This window comes from Phodopus roborovskii, unplaced genomic scaffold, assembly GCF_943737965.1.
Source record: "Phodopus roborovskii unplaced genomic scaffold, PHOROB, whole genome shotgun sequence".
Taxonomy (NCBI): domain Eukaryota; kingdom Metazoa; phylum Chordata; class Mammalia; order Rodentia; family Cricetidae; genus Phodopus; species Phodopus roborovskii.
This window is the reverse complement of record NW_026126662.1, coordinates 163,573-175,893: the sequence shown is the minus strand read 5'-3', so window position 1 is coordinate 175,893 and position 12,321 is coordinate 163,573.

Sequence of the window (12,321 nt, the reverse complement as noted above, 5' to 3'; positions counted from 1 at the left end):
AAATCCCCTCCCAACAAAACGCTTCCCACCCCAACAAACCCACCCACAACAAACAACCAACCCAACCCACCTACCAAACAACCACCCAAAACAACCCCACCCACCAAACACCAGCACCCCCAACCCCTTGCACAAACCCCCCAAAACCGCACCCCCCAACACAAAGAAGTACCAACAAAAAACAACAACAAAACAAAAAAGTTTAAAAAAAAAATTTTTATATTTAATTAAATAAAATTATTTAAATAAAAATAAAAAAAAAAAAAAAAAAAAGGGCAGTGGAGTCGATCTTCTCCATGTTGCTTGGGCCAACGGTAGGTAAGTCTTCCAAAAGCTCCTAATCCACAGGTCTTGTGCCGTCAATAGTAGGCAGATGTCCTTAAAGCCTCTGACTTCAACAACTGTGGAAGACCTGGTGTGGCTGTCCATGCTGCCAGCTAGTGAGTCCCTGTTACTATCTAGTCATTTAAGGAATTTTTTTTCCCCTTCTCAAGAACTCTGATGCTTTTGACGACTGGTAGCTTTGTCAGTGTAAAGCAGCAACCAAGGCTCCAATTGTTACAAAACAGATTTCAAAAAAGGGTATTTTAAGGTTGCTACTGTTTATAGTCTTAACATTAATCAATAAAGTTTTAATAAGCTACTGATCCAATTCTGACAGTATTAAAACCATACGATGCCACTATATGATTATAACTGTAACTATAAGCTTACAATTTTAAGGTGCATTTCATTGTGCTAAGTATCTGCCAGTTGTATGTGTTAATTCTTTCAGCCAAATCATTTCTAACATGAGTATGATGCTAAAGTGACTAATATTTATGTTTCACAAACCCAAAAGATTCTTTAGGTTCCAGGGATCAGAATTGGATCCATTTACAGGTCAGATTCACTCCAAATAAATATACTCAAGTTTCTCCTGGCCTTGACCTTCCTAACCTTTTCCTGGGACACACTTGGGAGCCCATCCCCCACCTTACTTCTCCCATTAAGTACATTGACCTAAGAGACGAAAACTTAACTTTGTCCTCTGCTTTCCTAACATCTTGCCAGCTCTCAAAAAGACACCAGCATCCCATACAGTCAGGGCAGCTATGAAACAACCAGCTACCAGGAAGTGGCAGCACCCCAAAGATGATCTATGCCCCCAAGTCAGCAGGGAAGCAGTCTCCAGAACTAAAAGTCGTTATTCCCTAACCTGCCACGCCCAACCCCCACCTTTTTAATAACAATAAGAGGTGGGAATGTTAGGAACTAGCACCCAGCTGATCCCCACCCCCAATGATGGGCTGGATGCTCATGGCCAGGTCACCACTATGTCAGCCTTACCTGGTGGCTCAAGCTTTACCTGGCTGTCAGAGGATACAGTTACACATGAACATGCCCCCCTTTTAAAGCAAGCGCGCCAAGTGTTCCCCTCTCTCTGGCTTCCCCCTCTCTCTCCCTTGCTCTCTCTCTCTCGGCTTCCTGCTCTCTCTTGTTATCTCTCTGGTCTCTCTCTCTCTCTCTCTCTGGCTTCCCTCTCCCTCTTGCTCTGCCTCTCTGACTTCTCACACTCACTGCCCCCTGCTTGCTCTCTTTCTTTCTCTCTCTTTCTTTTGGTTGGCCACCAACTACCCCCTTTCTCTCCCCTCTCTCAATAAACTCCACATAGGCACTGAGTCTCCTGTTTGTGTTTTATAGGCATTAACTGCAGCAAAAGAACAACAGGCAGACCTATCTAAGTTACTCCTGACTTCTCAATGAAAACTCTCAAGGCCAGAAGGTCCTGGATACATGTTCTACAAGTACTAGCAGTACCGGGATGTCATCACATGCTGTTAAAGACAGCAAAATTCTCAATCATTATGGATGGAGAAAAGGAGATATTCAATGACAAAGTCAGATTTTTATAATATGTATCTACCAATCCAGCCCTCCCAAAAACTCAACCAAAGGAAGTTAACTACACTCACAAAGACATAGGCATCAGATAATCACATTTCACCTGAAAAAAAAAGACTAAAGTGTGGCAAATCTATTCACAAAAACACTGCCAACAACAAATGTAAAACAAACACACATTAACAATTAATGATCCAGTCAAATTAATTATTTTTGGTTTGAAATATAACTTGTTAGATATTAGAATATAAACACCTGCTTGCTTCTTGGGTCCATTTGATTGGATGATATTTTCCCAGCCTTTTACCCTGAGGTAATGTCTATTTTTGAAACTTACATGTGTTTTTTGTATGCAGCAGAAGGATGGAATCTGTCTTCATATCCATTCTGTAAGCCTGTGCCTTTTTATAGGAGAATTAGGACCATTAATATTAAGGGACAGTAAGGACCATTGATAATGAGATAATCAAGTGAATAAGGTATATTTCTAAGTTCATTGAAGATATAGTACTGAATTCTGTATAATTTCGAATAGTTTATCATGTATTTTCTGGCATTATATTTCAGGCTACAGTTGGGAAGACCATAATATTGAACAACATTGTCAAATTTCTAGAAGACAAAGACAGTAATTTTCATGTTTTATACATGTTTGCCTCTCAAGAAATGATAATGTGTCCTGGAAGGTTTATAGAAATGCAACATTTAAAATAATTTTAAAAAAGAACAGCAACATTGTAAGTAAGCACAGCTTAAGGTATATTGATGGTTCTCATGTCCTGACAAATAGATGTGCCTCAATGACACACAGTGCTCTTTTGTGTCTATATGTCATTCCTCTGGAAAGAAAGACAAGGAAACAATGCCTTTTTAACAGATATGATATTTGAATTATAGCACTGTGAGATATACACTGTAGAAATGCTAATATATTTTGTTTCATACCATTTAAATATTTTAAAACAGTATACATGTTGAATAGGTGATATGTTCATGCTCTAGAACTTCTAGAAAAAAAAAGAGTCTATAGTACAGCAAGCATCATTCATATAATTGTGCCTCTGCTAAATATATTGAAAAGGTCATTTTATGAGAATCAAAAAGATTGTTGTAGACTAACCTCATGTCCTGAGGAATAGTATGTCAAACTGTGTGAATGCAATGTAAAAACCTCTTATTTGTTGTTTGTACTTTACTAAGAAAATCATTTGATGAACAAAGTAGCTATAGCCCATGCCTTTATTCCCACCATTCATGATGAAGAGAAAGTTGGACCCCCTGTGTTCAAGGCCAATGTGATCTACAGAATGAGGTCCAGGCTAGCAAGGACTACACAGAGACATCCTGTATCAGAAAACCAAGAAAAAAAAAGAACATAAATCACTCTAAATATAAGCCAAATGAATACAGAATAAGGATAGAAGCCACATAACTCTGTCTCTCAGGAAAATGAGAAGTGAAAGATATTTACTAGTCCCTACTTTGAGAATATTTGTTGAGTGTGAAACAGTTTTAAAATTTATTAGTTTTCCAACTTCAATGGAATGATATCATCAAACTCACACTGCAGAAAATTCCTGAGAGCATTGGAATTTGTGAATACTTCCACTTGTCCATGTATATTCAGCCAGTGTAGTATGACACACACTACAGGAAAATGTATGAATACAGTAAGTGTTGTAATGCACTGAGTTCCTCCAGTTACTTTCCAATATGTGATAAATCTTCCATAAAAGATGCCATAAATATGGGCCATGAATTAAGGCTCTAGCTATCTATCACAGGTAACTTTAAAGAGAACAAACAATCCCTAATGAAGGGAATTATCATGAATTTAAAACCCAACATCTGATTACACATAACAATTATGCCAAATTACAAACTAGTTCATGCAGATACTAAGTTGCATAAGTGTAATTCCATTGGTGAAGTTTGTACATCTGTTATTTATCTTTGCAGGAATGAAAGAAACCATACAGGAGAGAAAACCTGTGAATATGCTCAGTGAATAAGATAAAACATTTTTGTGTTACAGGAATCTTCAAAGGCATGAAAAAATTCATACAGGGAGCAAAACAGTATGAAAGGCTTCAGTATCTACAAGTCTTTGAATGTCACAGTCGCCAACTCCATGAAATAAAACATTCTGGAGAGAAAATCCATTGTAATCATTGTGATAAAGCTTTTGCAACACATGGTGTGCTTAAACATATATAAGAACACATACTAGAGAGAAAACACATGGATTTAATCAGTGTGGTAAAGTCTTTTCAGGATGCATTCATCTCCATACACAAATAAGAACACATACTTCAGAAAGAACCAAACTATACAGGCAATCAATGTGCTAAAGCATTTTCTCATGTCACTAATTTCCAATCTCATCATAGAACACACACTGGAGAGAAACCCTATGAATATAATAAATGTGGTAAAGCCTTTTCACAACACTGCCATCTGGTAAGTCATAAAAGAACACATACTGGAGAGTAACCCTTTGAACATAAAATTGTGGTAATGCTTTTGCAAGTAATGTTTACATTCAAAGACATATAAGGAGAAATACTGAAATGATGCACTATGTATGTAATAAGTGTGGTAAAGCATTTTCAAAACACTCTAAACTTCAAATACATAAAAGAATACACACTGGAGAGAAACCCTATAAAGTAGTCAATGTGGTAAATCCTTTTCACAATGCAGTCATCTCCATAGACATAAAATAACACACACTTGAGAGATACCCTATATATCTAATCAATGTTGTAAAGCGTTTTCAAGAAATGGTCACCTTCAAAGACATATAAGGACATATATGGGAGGAATAACCTATTAATGTTATGAATGTGTCAAAGGCTTATTCACAATGCAGTCATCTCCAAATACATATAAGAACACACACTGGAGAGAAAACCTATGTATTTTATCAGTATGATAAAATGTTTTCATGTGTCAATAATGTCCAAACACATCATAGAACACATACTTGAGAGAGACCCTATGGATGACATCAATGTTGTAAAGCCTTTGCACATTCAAGCCCTCTTTTAAGTCATAAAAGTCATATTTGATGGAGACTCTGTGAATGTAAACAGTGTGGTAAAGCCTTTGTATATATCATCCATCTATCCTTAAAATCATGAAAAAAAATCGTACTGCAGAGAAACCCCATACATGTAGGAGGGGTGGTAATGTTAACTTTGCTTATGAAAATAATCTTTGAGGGCCTGGAAAACTCATACAGAAAGGAATACTACTTGAAAGCATCATGTAAGAACTTCAGGCAACACACATTGAGTTACATAAGATTCTGGAGATAAAAATATCTTACAAGTGTTGACAATCTGTTCAATCATTACAATGTTTCTTTTCTTTTTTTTTTTTTTTTTTTTTTGAACCTGCATACTCACATAAAGAAAAGTGCTATGAATTCACTGAGAAGGGAATCCGTTTGCATTTTAACACTTTACATAAAAAAAAACTCATTCATATCATTTGATTTCTCTAACTCCAATCTTTAATGCTTGTTTTCTGTTTAATGAACCTATACAGGAAGAAACAAAACTGTTTGGACTTTAAACACTTTAATAACTCTTTTATAGGCATGAGTGCTCACTAGAAAAAATATTCATGTGTGCAGGCCTGTTTGGTTAAAAATTTGACGGACTTTTAATCATGTGAGGTCAGTTGTGGGTTTTTGACTGTTCATGTTTGTTTCAGAGAAGATTGAAACATTGCATGTTCCTGTATCAAAATATACAGAAAATTCTCAAAAATCTGACCAGGTACTGACAATGAACTTGTCATAATTCTGCTCATTTTCATCTCTAACCCTGTAGATATTTTGGATACTTTTTGTATCATCTTTATATTAGGTAATAGGAAAGGACCCATGAAAGAGAAAACAGAACTCAAGTAAATAATTTGGTGAAGATGTTAAACATCATACAATTATTTGGTATCAATTTAAATAAAATGTTTCTTTTGGCAGCAGGATGTTAATATGTTCACTTGACCCAAGAAAAATGATAAATGGATATTTTATTGTGGAACAATTTATACAGCTACAGAATTGCTGCTCAGAAATATGCAGTCTCTGCCCTTCTGAAGTGATCTTCAATAAAAGAGAGAGGCAGCAGGGGAAGGGAGTAACTGAGAGAGGGAATGGTACTGAGAGAGAGAGATTGGGAACTATAGATGGCCTGGCTGAAGATTCTGCTCCTTATGGTCAGGTATACACAGACCCAAAGGCACTGCTCACTAGACAACTACTGACATCCTCATGAGATGATCTGAGAAGAAAGTCTTGCCCCAGAAAAACCCTAGTCTCTAAGTTGTGGGTACACTAGAGGTTCTGATTGGACTATAAAACCTGAGTGAAACCATGGGAGCAAATGCCATAAAGAACCTTGAGGGAGTTGCTTTCAACAGGTTACCAAACATTCCAACCTCTTTGTTTAGGTATAGAAGCTATCAAGGCTTCCACCAAAACAACTCAGACTCTCAGGTATGGAGGCAAGTGCTTAAGTCTGGCTTCTTCCTACTATTAAGGGACTTTATGGTGAGGGTGTGATCAGGATTTGGTGGGATTAATGTTAAGTATGCAGGACTATCCAATTATTTACTTATTTGATTACATAAATAATGATGGTATCATCCATTGAAGGTTTGACTGCCGTGTGATTGACACAGCAGGAGATTGTTACCAGAAGCAGTGCCCAGAGGATGAGAGACACTGGGATATCCAGTGATTTCTGATTACCTAATAATAGATTTTTAATGATCGATTGATTAAAAGATTTAAAAAACTGTATTGCTTCACATCATGACATTCTGAGAGGTTGCAACAGTACTGAATGATGAAGGACACCATCAAAACCAATTTTAAAAATTGAATAATTTAATACTCTCATGATCAGATAAATTAATCCAATGAACTCTGTTGGGCTGATAACATGACACACTACCAACTCTCAATTACACTAAATAACCATATTTGAAAGTGGGGTACAGGACTTAATATAGACTTATAAATTGATGAATCAAAAATGACTGCAAGAAACATAAGAAAATGCTCATTTTCCTTACACATCAGCCTAATGCAAATCAAAACAACTCTGACAAACCATGTGATCAAGCTGTTCTAAATGTAAGAGGATGAAGAGAAATTTATTTTCTTTTCAGTAAATAGAAAAGTATTATGATAGAGGCGATTAATGGTATTGCTCCAATTCTGGAAATGAGAAAATTGAAGCATAGAAAATAGGTTTAAATACTCATTAATGTACTTGAATGGCATAATGATGCTTTGTTTCATACTCTATATAACTATGGGCATTTTGTAACTTGAGTGAAAAGTAAATATGTATAACTCAAAAAAAAGAGCCCTGTTTGTTTTTGTGAGAAAATTAGTAAGACTGTAAGGTTAGTCCATCGGTGGATATGCTAACTTTAGCATGAGGGAGGTGCACTGGGATGTGATAGAATGTTGGATCATAAATGTTGCCTGGCAACCCTACCTGCATTCTATATCCTGGTATACTGGGCCAAGAATGAGAGGGCAGCTTCGATAAGTGTTATCATGGGACATTACAATCTCCGAAAATAATTATCTCCTAAAATTTTAATGACAGCATTTGATTCCCCTAAGGAAGTCATAGCCAAATCTATGGAAGTTTGCCTAGAGCTGTTACTGGTCACACAATTCAGGATTACCTAACATCAGAGAATATAGTCTGTGGAGAAACACTTCAAAGAATTCTGTTTATGAATGCTCTCTAAGAAGTAAAACTATAGATTAAAAGATAAGACTCACAGTTATTTATCAAAGGTTGAGTTTTCCATTGTTAGCTTCCTTCAGGAAGGCAATAATCCATTTGTTAGAGTAGATTTAGGGATTATTGGATTGCAGTCCATCTCTTTTGAAGCAGAGTTTCACACAATCTTGAGAGGCAACTTGTGTTGAGTATGGCAGACCAATTCATCCTCTGATAATGTTATTATTTAATTATTAAAATAGGACATTAGATATTCCATGATCAGTAGACTATTGTTCCACAATGTGGGAGGGAAGTATTGTAGACCATCTAAATTTTAATTATGTAATTAAATTATTTAATTTAATGACGACAACATTGTTCATGAGGTCTGGTTAGGAGCCACCTTTGAGAAATGGATGATGTTATATCAACACATTATTTGATTATTTAGGTATATAAAACAATAATTACCCAAGATACTGTAAATATTTGTATAATCATGTAAACCAGTAAACCTCTATTCTGTGAAGAGTCCTGTAAAGCACCCTCTTGTGGAGTTAATATGCAATATCACATTTCCGATTAATTGTTTCAATTGACGATGATGGCATCCTTCATGACTGGAGCCTGGCCATTCTCCCCTGCCAATTAACTGCTACATCATCTTTTTTATTGTGACAGTTAGCTATTACTGACTAATTTAATTATTTAAATTATTTAAACGGCAGAAAATGACATTGTCGATTATGTTTAGCATGCAAATATCTGTCAGAGAAAAGGTTAAGAAAGTCATAGACATGGGCACAGCAGATTCTGAATGATCTATGCATCACCAAGAGTACTAGTGATGCTGGATGATTGAGTCCAGAAGATTTCATGGTGTCCTCTGAGAAGTACAAGGATTTCACCAAGGCAGACATAGTGGTCTGGGTGATTCAGTCCCTGCTCTTCCTCCACATCTTCCTATTGGTTTTGATCTATGATGAGAAGAAGTAGTGGCAAAAGGAGGTGGCACCATCACCAAGACCTTGTACAGGAACGACGACCCAGAATAGGGAAGAACTGCTCTCTTCCAGCTCTGCTGGTGATGCCCCTGCTGCGGCCATCTTTTCAGCTGATATCAACATTTTAGCTACCACTGCTACGCCAGGTATGGGCCCATTATCTCAGGACCTGCTGCACCACAATACAGATTCAGGTGCTGGTGATGATGTCAGGCCAGCAGAGTTCATTAGGCAAGAGAGTATGATTATTATAGGATTATTAACTTATGGAATTTTTAAAAACCCATGATGACCGCATACATTATCATGTCTGGCATGTCTGCCCAGGAATTGATTATACAAACAAGTTCAGCAACTTACATATTTAAAAATGTAATTATTACATTGTTCCATTATATAATCTGTGAACCCTGAAGTTTGATGCCACCATGTGTGACTCAAGTGTGGCAGATGATGTAACTATCTGATTATTTCATTATTCAGATCTGTCTTTTCCTACCCCAGGAAGAGTGGTTAACACCTTGTTGGTGTTAATTGTCTCTTGTGGTTTCATTATTTATTTATATAAATCAATGGTGATATCAGTTTATCATATCTCTAGGTGTGCATTATGAGAAATTATCTCATTATTCATTCATTGTTTTGTTCAAATCTATGTTTAAACATTCAATGATCTCTTCAGCTTTGAGCAATCTTGTAGGAGTCATGTATAAAACACCATCCACTTGTTTAATTTCTATTCATTTAATTATGACAGTCTGTCATTATTTATTCAGTGATCACTGGAGTTTTGACCCTCCCTTTGGGAGTCAATCATGCCAGACCATCACATCATCTAATACTACACCTACTTATTTAAATGTAAAATTAGAAATTAAATAATAGTTCATCATTTTATTAACGTATTTAAAAACAGATGATGTTATGTACCATAAGTCCCTTTTGGAGTGAGATTTTGGGAGTGGATGATGTAGCACCATCTCATTACGTGATTACTTAGCTAGTTAAATAGATCTTTACATCAGCCACAGATTTGCGACTTTGGTGCCACCTTGTCAGAGTTAATATAAAATGCCAACTAATTAATTATCAATTTAACTTTTAAATAAATCATTATTCCAGGCAAGCAATCATTCTGACTTTGCTCCATGTCGGTCTTAAGTATGCACCACCATGTCATTATTCAATCATTTTTCATTATATATTAATTATTTAAATCAGTGAAGATGTTGTCTTTCATGACTGGAATATGGTCATTACTCCCTGGAAGTTAATTGTGTGGCATTATTTAATTATCTAAGTATTACTTCCTTGACACTCACTGGAGTTTGGTTCCATATCATTAGAGTTAAGTATGTGGCCCTATCCAATTATTTACTTATTTGTTTAGGTAAAGAATGATGATGTCATCCCTTATGGGTTTGGCTGCTGTGCAATTGACACAGCCAGAGATTGGTACCTGAAGCAGCGCCCAGAGAATGAGGGAAACTGATTACATAAAAATAGATTTTTAATGATTGAATGATTAAATGATTTAAAAAAAAACTGAATTGTTTCGCATTATCAGTTTTTGAGAGGTTGCAACAGAACTGACCCTTGAAGGACACAGTCAACACCGATTTTAAAAATTCCATAATTTAGTAATGCCATGATCAGAGAATCTTAGCTAATGAACTCTGCAGGGCTTATAACATGACACACAACCAACTCTAACTAACTCTAAATAACCATATTAGAAATTGGGGTAGAGGACTTAATAGAGCATTACCTATTGAGGAATCAAAAATGAGTGAAAGAAAAATAATTCAGTGCTCAAAATCCGTAGTCATCAGGCCAAATGCAAATAAAAACATCTCTGATAAACCATGTGACCATGCTGTCTTAAATGTAAGAGAATGAAGAGAAGTTTTTTCCATTTCAGTAAATAGAAAAGGATAATGGTAGAGGCAATTAATGGTATTGTTTCCATTCTGGAAATGAGAAAATTGAAGCATAGAATATAGGTTTAAATACTCATCAATGTACTTGAATGGCATAATGATGCTTTCGTTTTCATGCTTAATATTGCTATAGACATGTTGTAGCTTGAGAGTCTGGTAAATATGTATAACCCAAAAAAAGAGCCCTGCTTTGTTTTTGTGAGAAAATCAGTGAGGCTGTAAGGTGAGTTCATCGGTGGGTAGGCTCGTTTTATTATGTGGGAGGTGCACTAGAATGTGACAGAATGTTGGACCATGAATGTTGCCTGGCAACTGTGCTTTCATTCTGTATCCTGGTATCATGTGCCAAGAACCAGAGAGCAGCTTCGATGTGGTGTTGTCATGGGACATGGCATTCTCCCACGATAATTATCTCCTAAAACTTTAAATGACAGCATTTGATTCCCCTAACCAAGTCATAGCCAAATCTCTGGAAGTTTGCCTACAGGTGTTACTGGTTACCAAATTCAAGATTACCTATTATCAGAGAATAGAGTCTGTGGAGAAACAGTTCAATGATTTCTGTTTATGAATTCTCTCTATCCTAAGAAATAAACCAATACATTAAAAGATGATAAGACTCACAATTACTCATCAAAAGGGGGAGTTTTCCATTGTTAACTTCATTCAGGAAGCTGATAATCAATTCATTAGAGTAGACTTCAGGATTATTGGATTGCAGTTCATCTCTTTTGAGGCAGCTGTTCAACATTAAATATGTGATATCTTCTAAAACCCTGCATACAAAATGACATTTCAGTATTTACACATTTTACTACTCAACTCTGCAATTAATTAAGGTATGAAACGGGTAGTCTCACACAATATTGTGGGAGTCAAGTGAGAGACAACTTGTGTCGCATGTGGCAGACCATTTCATCCCCTGAGTATGTTATTATTTAATTATTAAAATTGGACATTATATAATCTATGACCAGTAGATTATTGTTCCACGATGTTGGAGTCAAGTATTTTAGACCATCTAAATATTAATTATGTAATTAAATTATGTAAATTAATGATGACTACATTGTTCATGCATCTGGTTTGAAGCCACCTGAGGGAATTGGAAGATGCTATATCTACTCAGTATTTGATTATTTAGTTATATAAAACAATGATTATATCATCCATGACACTTGGAATCTGGTGCCACCTTGTGGGGTCAATTGCGACAGATCATCTAATTACATAATTAATTATTTAAGTTGACAATTCGTCTTAACACCCAATACAATGTAAATATTTTTATAATTATATAAACCAATAATCCTCTATTCCATGAAGACTGATGTAAAGCACCCTGTTGTGGAGTTATGATGCAATATCATCTCATTTTACGATTACTTCTTTCAATTGATGATGATGACATCCTTCATGATTGGAGTCGGGCCATTCTTCCCTGCCAGTTAAATGCTACAACACCTCTTTATTGTGAAAGTTAGCTATTACTCATTTAGCTAACAATGACATCATCGATTACATTTAGATTGCAAATATCTGTCAGGGACGAGGGTAGGAAGGTTGTAGCACTGGACAGAGCAGTTTCTGAATGAACTATTCATTACGCAGAGTACTAGGGATGCTGGATGATAGAGCCCAGAAGATTCCATGTTGCCCTTCGAAGAGTACAAAGACTTCAATAAGGCAGGCATGGTGGTCTGGGTGTTTGACTCCCCTGCTCTTTCCCCACAT